General features: G+C 43.2%; 1 protein-coding gene across 4 annotated transcripts in view; it reads left to right on the forward strand.

The window, feature by feature from the left end:
* Positions 1-2907: 2907 nt before the first annotated feature.
* Positions 2908-22954, forward strand: part of SEMA4D (semaphorin 4D) — a 150335-nt gene continuing 130288 nt past the window's right edge. Inside the window, exon 1 of one of the 4 annotated variants that reach the window (XM_039545992.1) lies at positions 2908-3264. The gene's annotated coding sequence lies outside the window, so the exon portion shown is untranslated. Of the gene's footprint in view, positions 3265-4314; positions 4416-22954 lie in introns of those variants that run through there. The other 3 variants (XM_039545990.1, XM_039545985.1, XM_039545989.1) reach the window with 3 other exon arrangements.

Genomic DNA, 22954 nt, shown 5'->3' on the forward strand with positions numbered 1-22954 from the left:
CCTTATCTCTGTGCTGCTGCTGGCAGTGGTGCTGACTTCAGAACTGAGCGGCTGGAGAGCAGCGGCTGCTGGCCCGGAGCCCATCTCTGAAGTCAGAGTCACTGCCAGCAGCAGCGCAGAAGTAAGGATGGCATGGCATGGTATTGCCACCCTTACTTCTGTGCTGCTGCCTTCAGAACTGGATCCTCGGTCAGCAGCTGCCACTCTCCTGCTGCCCGGCTCTGAAGGCAGCATCACAGAAGTAAAGGTGTCGTGGTATGGTATTGCCACCCTTCTGCGCTGCTGCTGATGCGGTGCTGCCTTCAGAGCTGGGCACCTGGCCAACAGCTGCTGCTCTCTGGCTGCCCAACTCTGAAGGCAGTGTAGAAGTAAGGGTGGCAATACCGTGACCATCCTAAAATAACCCTGTGACCCCCTGCAAATCACTTTTGGTTGAGAAACGCTGGTCTCCTCTGTGAAATCTGTATAGAATAGGGTAAAAGCACACAAAAGACCAGATTTTATGTGGGGGAGACCAGATTTCAAGGTCCATGATGCATTTTTCATGGCCGTGAATTTGGTAGGGCCCTAGTGCAGGGGTTGGCAAAATTCAGCATGTGGCCCATCAGGGTAATCCACTGGTGAGTCACGAGACATTTTCTTTATGTTGACTCTCTGAAGGCACAGCCCCCCGCAGCTCCCAGTGGCTGCAGTTCCCGGCCAATCGGAGCTGCGGGAAGCAGTGGCCAGCATGTCCCTGTGGCCTGCGCCGCTTCCTGAAGCTCTCATTGGCTGGGAACGGCGAACCACGACCACTGGGAGCTGGGGGGGGGGGGAGGCGTGCCTGTGGACAGTCAACGTAAACAAAATGTCTCGCGGCCTGTCAGCAGATTACCCTGATGAGCCGCATGCTGAAGGTTGCCGACCTCTGCCCTAGTGATTAAGAAACTGTGTGTCTGCAATGTTGGTTCATATTCACCTATAAGGTAAATAAAACAACAGTTATCATAGCTTTGCATAGAGTATGATTGTAATCAAAAACTCATCAGTAACTCAGCAGAAGCATTATGGGTTACATCTGCCTAGTCACTGGCCTATTTCCTTTCCTCTGCCAGGCTATTGCTTCCCTCATATTACAGATGACGTCATCTACACTTAACTGGAATTGCTCTTGCATGGTATATGCTTGTTATTTATTAACTATTATTATTTATTTGTATTGTGTTAGTGCTGCGAGCCCCCAATCAGGATTTGGGCCCTGTTGTGCTTTGCACTGAGACTATCCCAGTCCAGATCTTACAATCTAGCTTGAGACAAGTTGCTGAAGGTGTGTGTGACAAATAAAAAGGAGCAAAGGGGGAGTGAGGACAAAGGTAATGAAATAACATCAGATGATTACATAGGTAGCTAGTGTGCAGCTTGATAGGTTTCTGAAGGTACCAAATCTATTTTTTCAATATAAGTACATTAAGGTACCCTCAAGTGGTACACAACCAAATAATAAATGATCGGTTGACTTATTGTATGCAATTACCATCTTTTTCATCAAGGGTGGCTGCATTCTGGTTGAAAAATGGATACTCCCTTTCCTTTTAATAGCATATAAGGAAGCACAGAAGTAGAGAAATGACTATTGAAAATAGCTAAAAAGATAGCAAAAGCCATTCCACTCACTGCTGCTCTGTCATGCTAGTGCCAGGGAACAGTATGCCTTGCTGTCTCACCTGGAGCTTATTGTTGGTCAAACCAACTTTAAGCCTCCCATTGTGGTATTATCCTTTGACAAGGGAGCAGGAGAGTGCAGTCACTGTAGGAGAAAGTCAGTGTTGCACAGTAGGTGCCTAGATCAGTGATTCTCAAACAGGGGTACGCAGAGGTCTTCCAGGGGGTATATAAACTCATCTAGTTTTACAACAGGCTACATAAAAAGCACCAGCGAAGTCATTACTAAACTAAAATTTCATACATAAAATGACTTGCTTATACTGCTCTGTATCCTATACACTGAAATGTATGTACAGTATTATATTCCAATTGATTTATTTTATAATTATATGGTAAAAATGATAAAGTAGCATTTTTTCAGTAATAGTGTGTTGTGACACTTGTATTTTTATGTCTGATTTTGTAAGAAAATAGTTTTGAAGTGACATAAAACTTGGGGTATGCAAGATAAATCAGACTCCTGAAGGGAGTACAGCAGTCTGCAAAGGCTGAGAACCCCTGGCCTAGATGATGTGAGAAGGGAATTAATCTAAAACTACCATGTGTGTGCTTCCGGAATAGTCCCATTGACACCAAATGAAATTACATCCATAAAGTACCTGTGTAAAGTAAGCCTTGGCTACTGGTTCGTCTATGACATCTAGTCACTATGGTCGCCCAACACCTAGGCAATCTTTAGTGTGTTTGACAATTCCTTTCTTGTTTAGTAGTATTACCTCTTCCCCTCTCCCCCACTAGTGTGTCTCAGCTACATAACTTCATTCTATATACAGGAGATGACACAGTAGTCAGGGCACTTGTGAATATTCAGCAGGAGCAATCTTGCCTGGGTTAGCCAGGTTATTATACAGTGTGTGTGTGTGAGAATTAAGACACCCAGGTTTATGATTCAAAGCCATTTAAAATGGCACACAAATGAGAAATAACGTCTGTTACAAATGAAAAAACCTTCCGCTCTGGAAGTTTCCATTTCCAGCCTTGGTATTTTGAAGAGAAAGGTCTTCCTCTCCCTCAGTGCTTAGAGATACAGGTACCAGCAGCAGCGTATGGAAATGTAGCATGGTTTCTGTGGACAAACACCTCTGAATCCCTCCCGCCCCGGATTTGCAGCTAACACTCCATCATCATTTTGAGGCAGCGTTTGCAAGTGCTCTCCCCTCCCCCAGCCCGGGGCTGGCAGGTTTTTCTGTGCCTGCTTCCCCGAGCCATTGACCAAAATCTCCTTCTGAAAACAACTATCAAAATCTTCCTCGCTTGTCACAGCTTGAGCCCGGGCTGTCTCCGACTCCCCTCCCTCCAAGTCACAACCCCCAACATCCCCTCCCCCTGGAGCTGCTCTCGGCAGGGCAACAAGCCCTCAGGCTGCTGCCTTGAGCTCCCTCCTCCTCCCCCTCCAGCGGCAGCCGCCATACTGCGGGGCAACCCAAACTTGTTACACACTGGCACCAACTCCTCCTCCTGCTGCTGCCCCCTGTTGCAGGCGCCTCGGCAGCTGCACGCAGAGCAGCGGGAGGCGGCCCTGGGAAGCGGAGCGCGAGCGAAGGAATTGCAGCCTTGCAGGTAGGAGCTTTAGCCCGTGCTCGTTGCACGCCGACGGCTGCCTGGCCGAGCTCTTTGCAGCGCCGGGGGGACGCGGAGCAGCCGCCGCCGCCTGCGGGCTGAGCGAGCGGCCTCTGCGGTTGCAGGATTTGGGCTGGGGTCCGTGCCGCGGAGCGCCGGCCGGCCGGCCCCGGGTTGCGTGGCGGGGGTTGGTTGTCTGGAGGCCCGCGGGGAATTGTCTCGGGTTGCCGGGGTGGGGAGGCTGGCAGCATCTGTGCGCAGGGCCGGGGGATGGTCGGTGGCTGGGAAGTGGTTGCTGGCGGGTGGGGGGAAGGGACCGTGGGTTTGTTGCTTCACAGGTAGCATTTTGCAACGCGGCTCCGGTTCTCCCAGGACTCGGCGTTTCCCCACCATCCTTCCCACTAAAGCAGCCGCCGCCGCTTCCCTCCCTGCTGTTGCCTAAGCAAGAGCTCGCAGTGCCAGCCGCCCCAGCCTGGCGGAGAAGCGGGATAGTGGGGTGCCCCCCCCCGTGCCTCGCGGGGTGCTTAGTCTGCGCCGCGTGTGAACACGCGCACCTGCCCCGAGAGGGGAACCTGTGTGGAACCGAGCCCCGCAGAAGCCTGCAGACAAACCACACCCGCTTTGTTCCAGTCCCTGTTTCGCGTAAAGAGGCAGGTTTTCTGCTTGCGTTTCACGGTCACAAGGGGAGAGCGGGGAAAGTGCTGATCCTCCCTGGGGTTACTTTTCCCCCCATCGGATTGTGCAGCAGCTTAAAGGAGGGGCTGGGAGGGAAGTGAAGGAAAGGCCTAGGCACGGCTGCTTTCTCCAGCTGTGACAAACTGAAGGCAGGAGCGCTGGAGAAAAATGAAATAAACAGAGAGCTTTAAGCTCTTATCAGACCCATTACAAAACTACTGCCTTGGCGTGAGATGCTTTGGAAGAGACGCCTCCCGTCTCTCCTTGACAGCTTTATCAGCGTTTCCCCCTCCAGCCCTGTTTGCCTCCCCTGGCTTGTTGTGCCCCTTGCTCCACCCCTGCAGTCCAAATCTGGTTCTCTCTCTCACCAGCTCCACTCCTGCTGCCCAGCGAAAAGGAGAGGCTGCTCCTTTGGTTTGATGAGGGCAGGGCACAGTTTAACCTTGCACTGGGAGTCCTATCCTCAGGCAGTTCGGGTGGGGTAAAGTAATACGTTTTGTGGTGTTGTGTTTGTCTTCTGGTCACAACCATATTATTTGGTTTTGTTTTTTTGAGGACGCTGTTGGTCTGTGCTGCACCTGTTGTAGCAGTTTGGCTGTGCTGAGTTGAACCTCTTGGTGTGTTGCCAGTATCAACATGTAAAGGATATTTGAGCTGGCTGCTTGGTTTTGGTAAATACAAATCTGAGACATTTTCAGTGAACAGGGAACTGGCTTGTTTACCTCTAATCAAAAGGGGTAGGTTGCTTGGCACTGAACTTGTGGTATCTTGGTGTTTAAGTCAGCACTTCTGTTTAAAATCTCATTCTTATATGAAACAGAAATCAAGCCTGTATTTGATGCTTAATGTTTGGAAACTTGCTGCATATGTCTTCAAAGAACCACTCTGTATTCTTTTATGTCTCAGCTGTTGTAAGATTTTATATCAACTTTTTGCAGAGGTGCTGAGGTTACAAAAGATGCATGAAATGACATCAGAGTTTCTTGTCAGTTCTTATTTGCCCTCAGGCTAATTATAAATGAAAATCTTCTGTGCTGTCAGTCTAAGGTATATGCTGTTTGGTAATGTGTTCTGAGGTTTAGACATCATGCAATCTCCAGTGCATAATTCTTTTGCATCAAGATAATGCAGTGATCATAAATTTCAATGGTGCATACTTCAGTTGAGATCTAATGTATTGATATTAATATGTAATGCATCCTGTGGGGGAGGACTGTACCTGCCCTAGCACGCAGATGGATTATGTCAGTGGTTCTCAACCAGGGGTTCGGGGCCCACTGGGGGGCTGCAAGCAGGTTTCAGGGGGTCTGCCCAGCAGAGCAGGCATTAGACTGGTTGGGGACCAGGGCAGAAAGCCGAAGCACCACCGCCTGGGGCAGTGTAGACATATCCTTAGTGTCCAGCAGAGCTGAAAAGCTCATTCTTTGTGAAAGGAGCCATTTTCCTGCCTGCCCAGCTAAAATAACTATTATGGCTTTAGTTCTTAAAAAACAAAACAACTCAAAAAAACACTGTTCTAAACTTACCTTCTGAGTGTGTACAGCTTTCTGCAACCATGTTTTGGAGCAAATCCTTAACCACTCTGGAAAACCTGAGCAAACAAACTTTGCATAGGTTTGCCCTGTGAGAGCCAGCATTCTCTGCTTCAGGCAAAGAAGCTCAACAGCCACTACTGAGGTCCTAGTTTATTCAACACCTGTTTGTCGTCCCACCCCCATTTATATTGTTTAATGGGTTGAGTTGTTTTGTTTTTTAAGAACTAAAGGTGAGGCATTCTGACCAGACAGTGTGTGGTAGCAAATTGATTACTGCTTGCCTTCAAATCTTCCAATGCATTGCTGCAGGTGCAAGAATCAGAGTGCACTCCTCTAATACCTGCAGGCAATTCATAGTACCTCTCTGTAGATTCATAATCTGCTAATCCCACAAAGTGGAACCCACTGTGTTTAGGGTCCTCCTTTGATGCAGGGGATGTGGCAGGAGCACGGTTTTGCCATTGAAGTGCTACAAGGGGTTTCCGCTGATGCCATAGTTGGTTTGTTCTCATTCAAAGCCCTCTCTATTAGGGATGTAAATATCGGTTAAAAAAGTGAATCGATTAAACGTTTATAATTATATTGTTTAATGGGTTAACCTTTAACCATGGTCATTACGGTGGGCCAGTGCCGGGAGGCAGGGGCTGAGGGTCTACTGGCCTGGCACGGCTGGGGCTAGGGTCCTGCCTGCCCACCGCTGATGGGACTGGGGGCCTGCCTGCCTGCTCAGCGTGGCTGGGGCTGCTCCGGCATGAACGGGGCTGGGGTCCCGCCTGCCCAGCGTGGACGGGGTCCTGCCGTCCCAGCTGGGGTTGCTCCGGCTGGCCTCGTAGAACCGGCCTGCCACCGGGGTAAATGGTTAAGGTCCGGTTAACGGTAAGCCTAATGCCTACCGTTTAACCATTTAAACTTTTACATCCCTAGTCTCTACACTGCATTTACTAACCATGGCTCCAGTTCTGCAACTGCATCCACACAGGTGGATCTCTGTGCAGAATAATGCTGAAGTCAGTGGGTTTCATGCAGGGGCAGCAGGGATATGCTTGCACAGATACAGCTGCAAAATCAGGCCTTAAGTTGTATTTGTGTTGACTTTTCCAAATTGTTTCAGTTAAAAAAAACAACCAAACAAAAAACTACGTATTTAAAAAAAAATCAAAATGTTTCGTTCTGACAATTTAAAAATAAAATATTTTGATTTTTCAATTAAAAAAGACTGGTTTTAGATTTCCTTCAATTTTATTTAAAATAATCTAAAAAAGCTTCAAAACAAAACATTTAGTTTCAGGTCAAACAAAACATTTCATTTGATCCAATTTTAAGAACTGCCAGCAAAGAGAAAAATCAGTTATTCACACAGGTCTAGTTAGGTGTCAAATTGGGCATTTAAAAGTTAAAATCAGTGTTTACTTTGGAAAATGGTGGCCTTGCTATAGAAAAAAACTAAATTGCTGAGTGGAACAGCAGAATGTAGTGTAAAGGTCAAGACTCCACTATTCTTTTGATTTTATTCATTTATGACGGGCCAGGAGTTGTGGAACGAGAGGCCTAACAGGCCTAATGATCTAGGGGTCCCTGAGCCCAGTCTCTAGCCTGAGCCAGGACATTTAGTCTGCAATTGTATAGCCCTACAGCCTGAGACCCATGGGCCTATCAGCTGACATGGGCCAACTGCAAGTGTCTTATTGCAGTGTAGACATACCTAAGGATTCAAGGGAAGATTTGCGTGGAGACTTACTTTCATTTAGCCAACTCTGTTGCTGCTTTCTGTTTCCTAGTAATAGAAGGGTCACTTCAAAAATGCTTAAGCAACTGTTGTATTATACAGATGTCTGTGAACAGTAATAATACGTTGCATGAGTACAACTGCCCCCTGCCAAAGGAGAATGGCTTTAAACTTTTTCTGGGGCTTTTTATGGGCCCTGCCATAAAGACTGCCCGAGAGTTGTATGAATCAGTGAATCCCCTGGATGCCTTGGCCCTGCCATTGCCATTTCCCTAAGGAGCCCTCCCCAGTTGCCATAGCACAAACACTGGCTTTCTCTGTGTGAATCATATGAGGGAAGACTGTGGAGACATGGTCAGTAGGTACCAGCTGCATGGAGCCATTTGGCCATGATGTGAGGTTGCAGCGGGCTGCATGTGCGCTCTCTGCTCTGCTCCTTTCAACTCTCTCACATACTCCCTGCACAATCCCTGTTTACTTGAACGTTTGTCATAGTAAGAATTTTGTCTTACTATAGTGAGGATTGCAAAGTAGAACACAGCTTATATTTTGTTATCAATGTTAGTGAAAATAATGAGTTCTTTGAATTACATGCAGTGTTGAAATAACTCTTGGCTTTAATACAAGTAGACTAATTACTGTAAGATCTAAGATGTGCCGTACATAGTTTGCAGAAAGTGCTGTGTAAATCAACAGATACGCATTGACTCTAGGAAATACTTTAACCAAAGAGAGTCTTTTTCTTGTTTAGATCAATGAGAATGGTGCTGTCATAAGAGAATTACTCTGGAATATTATTTAAATTAGGGATGTAAATATTGGTTAAAAAAGTTAACTAGTTAAACGGTTAAAATTAGATCATTTCACTGCTTAATCGTTAACTGAGGTCACTCCAGTGGGCCAATGCCAGGCAGCAGGAGCTGCGGGACAGGGCTGTGGTTCTGCCTGCCCGCTGCCGACGGGAATGGGGTTGGGGCTGCTCTGGTGCGGCTGTGGCTGGGGTCCCACCTGCCCGTCACAGATGGGGTCCCGCCGACCACCGGGGTTAACAGTTAAGGTCCAGTTAGTGTTGAGCCTAATGCTTACCAGTTAAAACTTTAAGCTTTTACAGCCCTAATTTAAATTCTATACTATGCATAGATCTCTTATGATTTGTTCGTTGGCTTTAGAAAATAAGAAATTCCAAGAAGCAGTTGTTGTCATTGCTTTTTTTTGTCTAATGTAGGGAAATGAAATATTTTCTGATGAAAGAATACAGAGTATTTCAAATGTTCAAGGAAAATATCCTTTTTTCAACAGTATTTGTTGGGCAAAGACATATTGAAATAAGAAGTGACAGTGACAGAGAGCTGTATTTATCGTAGTTGACTGACATAATTTATACACTGAGACTTAAATGTAGATCATTATAAGAACCAAAATGTTCTGTGATTTACATGAGTCTAAAGGGGATTTTTCAAGGTGCAAGGTCACTTGTGTTATTTGTAAACTTACAAGGTTTTCTTTTAGTTTTAAATTAAACCTTATTAAATCAGTCACATGAATAAGTAATTATTTCATTATTCATTTTTAGAGAATGCAAGAAGTAGTAAATGCATAAGACGATATATAATGATGAGATGGTGCCACAAAAGAAAGAGATATGGTTTTGTGTTCTATTTTGTTACTTTGTAGACTCATGGATTTTAAGGCCAGAAGAGACCACTGTGATCATGTACTCTGACCTCTTGTATAACACAGGCCATAGAACTTCCCCAAAATAATTCCTAGAGCAGATCTTTTAGAGACATCCGCTCTTGATTTAAAAAATGTCAGTGTTGGAGAATCCACCTTGGTATGTAATGTTATGGTATAATCAATGACCTTTACTGTATTCTTACACACACACACACACACACTTCTATTTATGTTTCACATTCAGGTCTTCTCCATCTTAGAAAACTCTAGAAAGTTGTCTATGTTGAAAGTGGGGAAAAAAAAATCCCACCTATGCTTCTGCCAGCTTCAGCTGCACTGATAGGAGCACTAGTGTAGACAAGGTTCTGGTAACTTCCAGCATTTTTACTGCCATTACGGATTCCCATTTATATAAAAATCTCTACTATGGCTATCACCAGAAGAGCTGTGCTGAGAGTGAATTGAATGTCTATTTTCTTAGTGTAAATAAGCACTGTAATGACTAGAGACTAGTGACATGACATCTCAAAAGTAAAAGCAGAACGGGGAATGGATTTTTAGTCAAATTGCTTAAAACACGGTGGCCTTTGTTCTTAACACCTATTTAACTTCAGTGTCTGATTAATGTTTTGGAGAGAGTCTCTTAAAATTTCAAACTTTATACCCCTTCATTTAAGCTGTGCCATGGCACATTAAACATGCTTTGAGAGAACTGTAAACCCAAAGAAGACCAGACTTGGCATTTTTGATATTTCTGTGGGGAGTGGGTAGAGAGAAGAAAATTAAAGCTTAAAAAATCCCACCTCAAAACCCTGCTTTTCCAGCCTATAGAAGAAAGGATGGTCACAAGCCTAGTTAAAAAAAGATCCTTTCTCACATTTAAGCATTCATGTCCGTTTCTCTACTTTTGAAACTTTTCAGACTTTTGAAAGTATCACTTTTACATTTTATTCTACAGCAAAATTAATGACACCAAGTTAGCAAGCAAGAGGAGGACAGCGTCTCACTCATACGCATGCCAAGTCCTGCTCCCCGATCCAGATATGGGCAGGCAGGCTCAGCCTGGCGGATTCAGCTGTGGAGCGGCTTAGTGTGGGGTGGAAGGGTTCTGTGTGGGGCAGTCTGGCTGCCGGCAGCTCGGCAGAGCGTCTAGGTATGGAGGGGATCTGGATGCACGGGGGCTCATCATGGGGTTCTGGGTGCAGGGGAAATGGGACTCTGCAGTGGGGTCCAGGTGAAGGTGGATGGGGCTTGGGTGGGGAGGTCCGGATGCTGGAGGAGTGGGGTGTGGTGGGGTGCAGGTCCAGATGTGGGGAGCTCATCAGAGTGGACCAGGTGCAGGGGAGTTTGATTGTGGGAGGGCTCAGTAGTGAGTGATCTGAGTGCAGGGGGTGGGGTCTGGATGAAGGGATGTGGGCTCAGCAGTGGAGGAGGTGTCCAGATGCAAGGGGACTTTGGATTCAGGGGGTGAGGCTCAGCGGGGTAGGAGTTCGGGTGCAGGAGGCTCGGGGGTGGGGGATCTGGGTGTAGAGGGGCTGAGGTTTGGCAGGGGAGTCTGGGTATGGGCAGTTGTGGATTCGCTACTGGGTCGAAGGGGCCAATATCCTGACGCACTCCATCCTGCCCATGGGTGCTCCTGTCGGGGAGTGGGATTTGCCCTGATCTGTCTGCCTGGAAATTGGGGTTGGGGTCCTGGGGCTTGCCCCACTCCGCCCAGCACTCTCACTGGGAAGCCTGTGCCTCAACCCTGCTCCCCGGCAGGAGTGCTGAGGGAGGGGTGGGTGGGGACAGGCCTCCATTTGCTCTGGCCCAAGGCCCCACAAAACAGTAATCTGCCTCTGGGTATGGGAGGGGGGTCCAGATGCACAGGGGTTGGGTGGACAAGGGAGCAGCTCCCCATACAGCAACCCCTTCCCTGCACCTGAGGAGTGATGGGGGAAGAAGCAGATGGGGTGTGTGCGGAGCTTCCTGCAGCTGGGGAGATTTCTGTGTGTGGGTCTGACCCAGCTACTCCTTGCAGGGGAAGACATCGTCTTGTTGTCCTCCCTTGCCCTCAGCCCAACCAGGACTAGCAGCTGAGCCCAGCACAGGGTAGGAGCTGTCAGCTGGGGTATCCCAGCCTGGTCCTCACCGCAGTGATTTACCTCTCCTCTAGCTGCTCTGGGCACCCAAAAGTAGGCACCTGTGCTGCTGGAGAAGGGTGCCTGACTGCTCTTGTGGCTTCCCTTTGTTTCCCCATCATTTTCTGTGAGGAAGCAAAGAAATGTCTGGGGAACGGGAATTCTGCATGCACACAGTGGTGCAGAATTCTCCCAGGAGTAATTGGCTGAGCTGGTGAAGGCCTTACACTTGGCAGCATTTCTCCATTTTTCTGTCTGTAACCTGATAGTTGTTGAATGCTGCATCCAACCGATTCCCAAGATGTCAGGGAAAGATCTAGATATCAGTGACCACAACCCTGTTGATTTTAGGGAAAACCAAAAGCGGGAGCACATGAAGTCCCTCCCAGCCAGTTCTTTAGCAAAGCTGCAGCTTCAAGCACTTCTGCCATAATCTGTAGATCTAACAACTGGCTTAATGCCTTCCAGCATAAACGTACTCCTCTTTCATCTCTGCCTATCCTCCTAATATAAAACATGTTGACACCTGGAATGACTTATCTAACAGACAGAGAAGAATAGTGGTGGGAGAAATTACTGAGGGGGTGGGGAATAGGGGCATGCATACAGCCCCGGCATGGGAGGCAAAATGGGGACTGGTATAAGGGAGAGGGACCTACAGAACCTTTTGCATTGAGGGAAGGGGGCATGCACACAGGGTCCGGGGGGTGGGAAGGGGAAAATGAAAGGATGGAAGGATCCCCTGATGTGTGCAATAACCTTGGCCTACAGAAGCTAGGAAATGTGTGACCCTGATGTAGAGGCATGGCTGCTCCCATAGTGGTCTCTGCTGGCAAAGTGTGGCACTGCAGCATTCCTTACCTCAATTTCCCTCTCCAAAGTAGGTCTCTTAAGCTCTTCTCACACCTGTCTGTGCTAGAGATTGGCTTAGCTCTCTGGCTAACTCCCAAACAAACATAACCTCTTCCAGCAAAGGTCCAAACTAAAAAAATCCAAACAAATAAACAAAGTTCCTTTATTCTTTAGGCTTCTCTGAAATCCACCTTCCGGCTTCTGTTCCCATACCTGTCCTCCCAACCTACAAGTTGGTTCCCCTGAGTACTATTCTCAGATGCTGGTTTAGGGTCTTCTGCAGGAATCTGCCCACTCCCAGACTGATCTGTCTCAGGTCTTTTATAAGCTATCACCCGTCCGTCCTTAGTGGACCCTCTCAGTCTGGGAAGCAGCTAATTAATTATGTCACAGGTCTGGCTGGCCCTATCTCCCTATAAGGGGCCAGTCACTTGGCCATGATGTGAGGGTGCAGAGTTAGGCACATAGGTTCCCTATGCAATGCATGGGGAGAGAGAGGCATCTTAGACTGCAGTCCACAAAAGCCAGCATGCTTGGTGAGGAACCAATGGGAGATGCTGGTGAGAGAGCTCTGTCCTAAGCCCTGGAGATAGGTGCTTAAGCCTGGGCTGCAGATCTCTGTTTAGCAATCCAAAAACACTAATCTGTCTCCTAGAGTCACGCTGTATAGGTTACGAAGTAGTGTCTTGGAGGAGTGAGATCCACGTAAGTGGGGAGACAAGGAGGCGGTGAACGGGGACTGAACTTTGGGTCTCCCACCTCCCACATGGGTGCCCTAACCACTGCTCTGTAGAGTCTTTCTCTCTGCCCCAGTGACTATTCCACTGTGGATAAATAAATATTTAAATGATCAATGGGCCAGAAAGAGAGAGTGAGAGAGAATGCCTCTGTAGTCCAGTGATTAGGGCACTCTTCTGCCCCAGAGTCCAGTTCCACTGGAGCAGTGGCTCTTTTAATACTGTATTTTTCCACAGCTGGGTCAAGCCTGAAGTTGTTGCAGCTGCCTGCATAAATTGTGTGCACAGCAGGAGTTTGATGCTCCTGGGCACAGATGCTGCCTGATAGGTCCATGAATTCTCCTCTGCTGGTTGTGAGGGTCACAGAAGTAGCAGGGGAGGAAAAAAACCATGAAAAACGTGATTAAAATAGGGAGGGAAAAATCAAAAGTATTTAAGGGCAGATCTCAACGTGCCTTCTGTTTTTGCATATACTAGTCACTTACATGCAGGTATTTTGTTTGCACAAATAATTGAATTTGCACAGGCAAAATCCAGTTGTGTATGACTTCCCTGAACAAATGGTGCTGTGTGAATTCTGACTTACAGAAAGTGTGCATGCACAAGTGGCAGCTATATTTTTGAAAAATTGTCCCTATTATAATTCCCAGTGAAAGAGACTGAAAATGTTTTATAGCTATTGGTGTGTGTTAGAATAACAATGCATGATGTAGCACAGGGGTTCAGAGATGTAAAAGGTCTTTGACAGATTTATATTTGCATTCTTTCCCTTTCTGGTTGTCGTGCATGGTTCTTTAGGACTAGGATTATAAAGGAGCTAGACTGGGACTTAGTTGATGTATCAGAGGTTATGTATGTTTATTCATTTATGCATAATACATGGCTAAATTCAGAGTTGGTCTAAAAAACCCAGCTTTGATATGCTGCAGAGTGAGCTAGCCATTTTTTACTTCAATTAGTCTAAAATAAAAATAAGGGACTGCAAAGAATACACAGTAAGTACGTAAATCTGGAAATTGACCTTGTTATAAGCATACTTTTATTGTGACTTTCTCTATGATGAGTCCTGTTTTATGATGATGGGCAGAGAAAAACCAGTATGTAACACTGTGTCTCAGTGCTAAGTATGAAACTCTCCAACTCATCTACATACGGGTGAAGCTAGTTTGTTCTTTGGGATTCTGATTCCTCATTCACAGGATCAAACTGTAAATAATAATCTTATAAAACCTAAAAGTGATGCAGTATTACAGTACTGCATATTACAGTATTCATATTTATACGTATTCATAGGAATGCATGGTAACATGTTCCTCCATCTTTGCATAAGTGTTCTAATTTGTTCAAATCCCATTTGTTTACCGTACCGTAGTGATTAAAAAAAGGCTCTCAGTTCACCACAAGCAAAAACATGCCTGAAATCCTAAAACAAATCTGGATAAGATGACGCTCTGCTCCCTGACCTGATACTTGATTACTAAACAAAACATGATATAACAAAATAAAAATGGTTGATGATTTATATTTTTTAACCCCCATTTCTCCCCAAAGCCATTTGCTAATTTGCCTTTCCAGAAAAATGTAATAAAATCAGCTTATAACGTTTCAGATGGATCATTTTTTATAGTGAAGCTGGAGCTGCAGCAGGAGTGTTTAAATAGGGTTTATATTTCCCAATAACCATATGGAGAAACAAGCATCTTTTAGTTTGTTAAAATATAATAGTTTCATGAGCAGTGAGGTTACATCTTTTAAAAATCTTTACCTATGTAACAGATAACTTATTTATAAATTCTGAAATAATTTCTTCATGAAAATAGACTAGTCAGTTTCTAGTGAGTTCACTTTCAGATTCTAATGCTCTAAGAGCAATCAATCGATATAGATAAACCCAAATAATGTTAAAATGGATATTGACAAACTATTGGAAGGCTGACTTGCTATCAAAATGGAAAAAGATACTGCTTTTGCTCTCTGAATAAATAGAAGCCCTGAAAGCTCTAAGGTTTAGTAAATTACATTTTTTAATTGAATGAGTAACTAAAACAATAAAGAAATAAAATAGCATTTGATAGTGCATTTCAGTGTAGAATAACCACATGGCTTTCATCTGCAATTCAGTCACACTTCAGAGGAAGTAAAAATATTATAACATTGCATAGAAAGTTAAATATAACTAACTGAAAGTTTATATATGTATGTGTATATATTTGGATTAAAATGGTAAACGCCTTTTAAAATCAATACAAATATTGTCTGTGACTATTGCTGGCCAGATGCTGAAGCAGATAGGTATTAAATTACAGCACAATGATGTTTAGGGACTTCAGCAGAGTGCATCACTTCAAAGGCAACTTTAAACAAATATTTATGTGACATACACTAAGTAATTACCTCTAGTATTGGCAGTCTGCTGACAAATAAAGTTATGTTATGATGCAGATAGAAACTTCATTTGAAAGTCTAATCTTTACATTCTTCAACTGAAGAACAATGTCAAATTCATCGTTTGTGCTAAATGTCAGGTGTCTGCTTAACTACATCTTGGCTTGGATTGGAAGTATGTGAGTGTGGTTGGTTCCTAGTGTACTGGATACTGTGGATGACTGATGGACATGGGTACAGTGGAACTTTCAAGCTCTTCCTTTGCATCTGGTCTTGTCATTGTTGGCTAGGCCAGGCTTGTTTGCTTTTGTAGCTAGGTTCTTGCTTCATAGGAGGCCCTTTTGGTACTTTCTTCTGTGGTCGCTATTTTGGAGCCAGATGTTGGTTAAATCTGTTGTGGTTTTTTTTTTTGGCTAGAGCTAGTTGAAAAATTTGGACAAAAAAAGGGACATATTCTTCACAATAAATTCTGTGAAAATTTCATTTCATTTTCTGACTGTGACCCAGGACCCTTTTTGTCCAACTGGCAGAGGCATGGAAGGGGGGGGGCACAGATTTTATAGAGATCTCCGTGGTCAAATATGGGTGCAATAATTCACCAAAGGGTGCATGTGAGGTCTCTACTGAGAGCCAATAGCCCACTGGTCATCATAATCATTGCAAAATGTATGGATGGATAATATTTAAGGAGTTATGTATCTATACTGGAAATTATGTTTTCAAAGCCTTGGCATTAAGACAGGTAAACGGGGTGATGTGACTCAGACTGGTTCTTTCCAGGCAGTAGATGCTTTTCTCCTTGGGTGGGCATTGTGTATTGTCCGTGTAACAATATAGGTCAGTTTGTATTTGGAGCCAAAATGCTCATTAAGAGATTGTGAAATCTTCAAGAGAGGAAATGTACAAGAAGAAATAAAAGTGTGAGGGGATCCAGTTTATGAATGAAGACAACAGATTGTTGGCGTATGGGATACCTCTACCCCAGTCAATCTTTCCACTGAAGAGGTAAAAGGACAGTGTGACTTGTCTCACAAATGGAAGATCACAGCCAAGCCTGGCTATAATGTGCTGTAAGGATTTTGAGTGGGCTTTTGCTCTGTAAGACCTTGCAGTAATTAACATGCATTCTAGGTTTACTTACTTATGTTTTATATGTAACCATTTTATTTCCAGTACTTCTACTTGCTTTCACTAGAATCTCTACTTTGTCAAATAAACTTTTTCTTGTTTTACTGTAAACATCATTAATTGCAGCGTGTTTAAGGGAGCTGGGATCTGAGGTGTAACAGGTAAGATTAAGGGTTCTGTTCCTTTGGGAGCAGTGAATCTGTAAATACTGAGTGTCCTGAGACTGGGACAGGGCCTGGACAGTCCAGGGGGATGCCTGGAGGGCTCAGGGGCTTGAGCGGCCCTATCGTTACAGTGGAGCCTGCGTAGGCTGAGCTCAGAGCGTAGGCTGAGCTCAGAGCTGCGGCCAGTGAAGTTGGGGAGCTGAAGCCACGTCAGGCACAGACGATGCTGTCTCACGCTAAGCACAGGTGGTAGGTGCACCCATGGGAAGCGTCACACTGACTATCTCTGGCCGTTCAGGAATTGTGAGTAAATCTTTCATCCCTTCTTTAAGGATCTGAAAACTTTCTTTGGGCCAGGACATTTTCCTCAAAAGTGGGATTAGGCTATTTAATGTCTATTATCTTCATAGTATCACATAATTTCTAGCTTCTCACAGGAAAGACTGTCGAATCTCCCTTTTTATATCAACTATTTTCTATGTGTCACAAATGTAGCAGTATGTTGTCTTAATTAGCAGTATTTTAACTTTTCAGTAGGACTTCCTATATTTGTCACTCATCCTAGATTTGTGTTTCAGCCTTTCTCCTTATATGTTGCCTTAGCTCCAATGCTTCCTTCTCCACTTGCATCTTTTCTGACTTCTTACAGTTTTCTAACTTTACCTATATCTCTTCTGATGGTTCACATCTTTCTGGCTTGCATTCTCCCATTCTCCTGAAGAGAATGGTGTAGAAGGGAAGGCTTGCTAGTCTAATTTTAATAAATCCTCAAATTGCCAATAAGGGTTGCCACTCTTGTTTTGTCCAGTTCATCCAGATTTGCATTGTTGTGGAAGAAAACAATTAAAGGAACATAAACAAGGACCAGGTGGACAGTTGGAGTGCTTTGCCAGTATAGATATACTAATATACTGAACCAGTAAGTGCTCCTAGAATTTATGCAGTGTATACTGGCAAAACTGTATGCACTTTAGGGGTTTTTGGTGGCATAGCTATGTCAGTCACAAATCACATCTCATTGCACCCCTGACCAATATTACTATGCCAGCAAACATTTATAGTGTAGAGCTGGGCAAAGTTAAATAGCCTTGGTTCACAGGCCTCTGCTTACAGTCTTTCAGTATATGTTTGATGACAGAAGTCACTTGACTCTGCCAGTTTTAACCCTTTGGCCCCTGAGAGCAGGGCAATTGTTTCTCTACGTGCTAGTACAGTATTTGGTTTGCAAACACTCCACGGGGAATACTTGTTAAAAGAAGAAAAACATTCCTTTGGAATCAAATAAAAGAAATTCTTGGGAATACATATTATATCTTTAGACTTTGATAACATCTAAATGTTTGTGTCAAATTTAACTTGACATTGTCCCCTTAAGTGGTTTTATTAAAATCCTGGCATCCTAAGGATCTGCAGGAAATTCTTAAAAAATTAAATACATAGCATTATTGCAGTTAAATGTTTCACTTTGTTTCAATTTTGAAGTATAGTTTCACTTGTGATGTAAAGGAATAAGTATTGTGGGCTGCTTAAGTAGTCTCGTAGATTGACTTCACCAAGTCAGCCTTGTGTTTTCATTGTGGGCATTTTTAGATCCTGATCCTGCAAACAGTTGTTCAGGTAAGTAGTTCTATTGAAATCAGTGGAGTTATTCACATGTATAAAATTTGACACACGCTCAGCTATCTTGCTAAATTGGGATCTTAACATTACCAAAATGTGGCAAATGTACCATATTGATTATGTGGAGATAGATTACAGTCTACGAGTATGCTTAGCTTGCTAGAATTTGTAACCAACATTGCGAGAAGATTTTGTGTTTTTTGTTTTGATAAAGCCCGGTAAGAATGGTCTATTTTTATTGCGGCAAAGCCTGTAGGAACAGATTGGAAGATTGTGCATAGCTCCACACTGCATACATTAATAGACATTGGCTCTGATCCTACAAGTGTGGGCAGATCTCTGCACTCACCCTGAGCCACGCTGACCTACTCACTGCATGAATTGTCTTGCAGGATTGAGGCCTAAGGCAAGATCGTTGCTGTGATTTCGCCAGTAGAAGTTGCTCCAGGAGGCAGTGAAATAATCCCAAAAAGGATGGGACAGAAGAATGGGTATGAAATGGGTGGGGGAGAGAGAAGATTCATTATGAAACAGGAATACTAGCTAACTACGTTAATGTACCTTGATAGGACATGCCCCCGTGGCCTTCTCCTGATGAGAGAGAGAGAGGGAGGAGGAGTAGTTGCACAAATCCCCAGGAGGCAAAATTATACATTCCTGTCTCCCCACAGTAGTTGCACAACTATTCAGGGTTTGCTAAGAATTCATGCATATGTATTAGCTTTTCTTTTACTTAGCTGTAACTGGAGAACCCACTTATCAGAAACTTAACCCTTCTGTACCGCAGAAATGTAAATGTGGTGAAAATGAAAACATTTTGTAAAGATTGAAGTGATCATTAGGTGAATGAGAATAAATAGCCCTGCTAATTAGAACTGTCTAGTTTTGTTTTAAAATAAGATAGTACTACTTTATTTTTCACAGTATTTTCACTAGCTTCAGGAAAAGAAAGTACATATTTCTCCTTACGCTTTTTTAACTTCAGTCAATATTAAGCCTATTTTCAGCCACAGTCAAGGGAGCAGTGCATGTATTCACCTCTGTATATATAGACTCATCCAAAAAAAATCTCTTAAAAATGAGAGGAAGGAGGAATCCTTGGTCCCACTGAAGTCCATTTGAGTTTTACCACTCAGTTAATGGGACCAGGATTTTACTGAGAATGTCAATCGAATTATTAGTTATATTCAGCAAGATGACAAGTGGATAAAGTGGACTGTCTCCTAAACTGCAGTGAGGTAGAGAAGATAGTGGTGTTTTCATTTCTAATGCACATATATTTACTTTGGGGGAATATTGTGTTGGATACATAGGAAAATGAAAAGTCCTTCTAACTATAAAGCCAGTCACTATTATACATTCCCAATTCGATGATACTGATATCTCACTTCACATGTGGTTGAATTTTTCTATCTAGATTCAATTTTAGAAGGCTCTCCCTGCACCTGTGCTTTTTAAATGGGCCTCTTATGTACGTAGCTTGATCACACAGCTGATCATACATGTTGATATTTAGGAACTCCTCTTTCTCCTGCTTTTGAAATGACAGACCCAGAGGGGAAAGTAATCACTTTTCAGTGGACGTCTCCTGTTCTTTAATTCAGTTGTTGGCTTTTATGAGCTTTGTAGCCTTCTGGTTTTATGGCTGCCTATATTTCCCTTCAAAGTCTTGCCATATCATCTGAAATAGAATGCAAGTTATTCTTGTTACTGTGTTTTGACAATTGTTTTGCTCTGAGATTATGAAATAATTAGCATCTGATTGTTTTTATACTCACTGATTTCTGTTTAATATGAACAAAAACATAAGTCACATTTACAAGATGGGAACTGTATCCTGGAAAGCAGTGACTATGAACATAACTTAGGTGTAATGGTAGATAACTAGGCTTGATGGAATTCAATTTTTACTTTTTTATAATTTTGATGGATAATATCAATGTCTGTTTAAGCATTTTTTTCCTATTTTTATAGATCAAAAGTTTAATAGATGTGGAAAATTAAAGGAGGGGTCAGACAATATGAGGGTCAGACAATAATTTAATGACAGTAGGTGTTGATATTCAAAAAGTTAAAGCTTTATAACTGGTAACGCAAATTGTCAACATCATGTGAAAATGTACAAAGTAAATATCCTTAAACTATAATACGTTCTCAAGCAGCTTTTTTCGTACTTTGTAAATTTCAGTTATTATCTATAGAAATATTTTTTTGAGTTTGTGTGTGTGTATGGCTAAATCAGTGTTTACCAGCATTTACTGATAAAAATCTATCCTTCCAAGTCTCCTGATAACCATTTGAACAGGAGCTTCTGTGGCTAAAAGAGCAAATGACCCTTGGATAGGTAAGCAGGGAAATACCGAATAGAAGTAGAGAGTGGTGTTACCTCTGAAGATAACATTAGTCAGACCATTACTGGAATACTGTGTCTCTTTTTGGTGTCTACATTTCAAAAAGGATGTTGACAAATTGAAAAGGGTTCAGATAAGAGCTACAGGTCTAATTCAGGGTTTGGAAAGCATGCCTTCACAGCGAGAAACTAAAGAAACGTATTCTCCTTAGTTTATCCAAGAGAAAACTAAAAGGTGATTTGATCACGGTCTGTAAGTACCTACATATGAAAGAGATGCACTTTAATCTAGCAGATGAATGCATAAGAAGATCCAGTGGATGGAAATGGAAGCTAGACAAATTCATATTAGAAATAAGGTAGTGATTTTTAACAGTAAAGATAATTAACTATTGGAACAAGTTACCTAGGGACTTGGAAGTCATCTGAAGTATTTAAATCAAGACAGGATATCTTTCAGATGTGCGCTAGGTCAAACTGAAATTATGGGCTTGATGCTATTGGCTGAGGTTCTCTGGCCTGTATTATGAGGGTGGTCAAACTAGTCTACCATAATGGTCTCTTTTTCCCTTAAAATCTGTGAATCTTTTTACCTTTTTTTCCCCTATGTAAACCCAGAATTAAGTTGGAACCATGGAGAAGTTCAATATAGGGAACTTTCTGCTGTATATAGTTCAGATCTGTAGATAGAAAGCTTGCATGTATTTTAGTGTCCCTTTTCTATAAAAAAAGACCCTAATTTTAACTCTTAGGATGTATTTCCTGCTACTCAGGCAAGCATAATGTGATTAAACTAGGAGTCTGATTCTTATATCAGTTATGCTGGAGTTAATCCCCTTTTAAAAGTGGAGGTACTCTTGATTTGTACTGGTGTCCCTGAGCTCAGAATCAGGGCCAAGGACTATCACTGCAGGGGACTCATGTCTCCAGCAACAGAGTTTGGAGAAAATAGCTATTCCCATTTTTGAATTAGCTGTTTTTTTAATATTAAATTTTTAGTTTCTTTCCAACCCATGGGTCAACAGTTTCTCCATTATGAAAGTGACATTTTAAAAAGTTTTGAGTAAAGAGAGAGGATCTGTTGCTGCCCTGAAAATGTCAAGGGCCTCCCTGCTAGTCCACAGGTTGTAATGAGGTTTTTGCAAGTTTAAGAAAAAGTATTCTCAAAGGCGGGGTGGAAGGGAGGGAGAGTAGAGAAACCTTCAGAATAAAGGCATATCTGAGAATGAACGGCCTAAAATAACTCAGAATGAAATTTTGCCCTCAGTCAGTGTTCTCATGCAACTCTTATTTGTTTTCATTTGCAACTGAATCTAAGGGCAGAATTTGTCATAGGTTAGCAGTTGGAGAAGCCTCTGAATTTGAAGACTGTTAAATCCCCCCCAAAAAGAAAATCTCTCTGCCGGAATAGCTTTTTCGGCTTTATGCTATGAGATGCTCTTGTATGAGGTGGTCTTTCTGGGTATCTGATCTATTTTAATGTGGTAGTAAACTCATTTATTTTAAGACTAGAAGGGAGAATTAGATCTGTATGACCACTTGTATAACACTGATCACAGACTTTCATCCAGTTACTTCTATTGAGCCCAGTAACTTGTGTTTGACTAAAGCATGTATTCCAGAAAGGCATCTAGTCTTGATGTGAAGACATTAAGAGATTGAGAATCCACCTCTTCCCTTGTTTGTTTGTTCCAAAAGTTAATCGTCATAAAAGGGAAAATATTGCTGAAAATGATGCTTACCATCATTTAATTGATTCCTTAAAGAGGTGGAAGAGAAGGAATGGATTGTTCCTCTTGAACATAGATGCCAAGATTTATGCCAAAGTAATAGCATGTAGAACTGGAAAAAATCTTGTCTACTCTAACTTGTGGTTAGAGGCCAAATGGGCTTTTTTCTATGATGTTTATCTTGTGAATAGTATTAGAAGTGTTGAGATGAGTTCCTGTCTGCATCCTGTAAAACTTGCCCATACCGGTATTGCCCTGGCCTCTTCTTTTGTCATTCAGTGTTGAACGCATTCTAAGACAATATGCATTTCCTCACCTTTTGGGGGCGAAGCCAGACTTTAAGGCACCTGCTCCCCTACATGGTGTAAACTTTGCTTGTGCCAATCAGAAACGGACACAATCAGGTTTTGGGCCCCGTCCCCTATGACACTTCTATGATGTCATAGTTGGTACTTTAGGCCTGCCTGCCATGTGCAGGCAGGGAGAGGAGAAAGAAAAACGAATCCTGTGTATACCCGTGTATCCTGTGTATACCCGTAACCGAGCCTGATCACCTCGAAGCCTCTCTCTCAGCTCACGTGTTTCAAACAGAGCTTCTACGTTTGCCAGTCGTTATGCGTTGGTTTGTATTTATAAGTATCAGTTATTACTAAATGCTGCATCTTTGTTTATAAATATTGTTAGTAGATATTTTAGTCGTGTGTTTTAAGTTTCATTAACTCTATTAGCTAATCATACACTGCTCCCTTACCCCTTGTAATTATCCCCAATAAAACTTTTAAATTGATTAAGTTTAGTGTGTGTGTGTGTCTGCAGTTTGCATCGTGACCCACACTCTCCTTGCATCCCTTACCAATAAGTCTGTTGCCACGTGCAGCCTGGTAAATAACAGGCCTGCATTTTCTTTCACCCCTGCGAGTCCGTGGCAATCTACATGGCGTCACGAACAGGATGCAAGGGAACAGTTCCAACATTTGCAGTTTCACCTTTT

This window comes from Mauremys reevesii, linkage group 6 (genome assembly GCF_016161935.1).
Source record: "Mauremys reevesii isolate NIE-2019 linkage group 6, ASM1616193v1, whole genome shotgun sequence".
NCBI classification, from domain to species: Eukaryota; Metazoa; Chordata; order Testudines; family Geoemydidae; genus Mauremys; species Mauremys reevesii.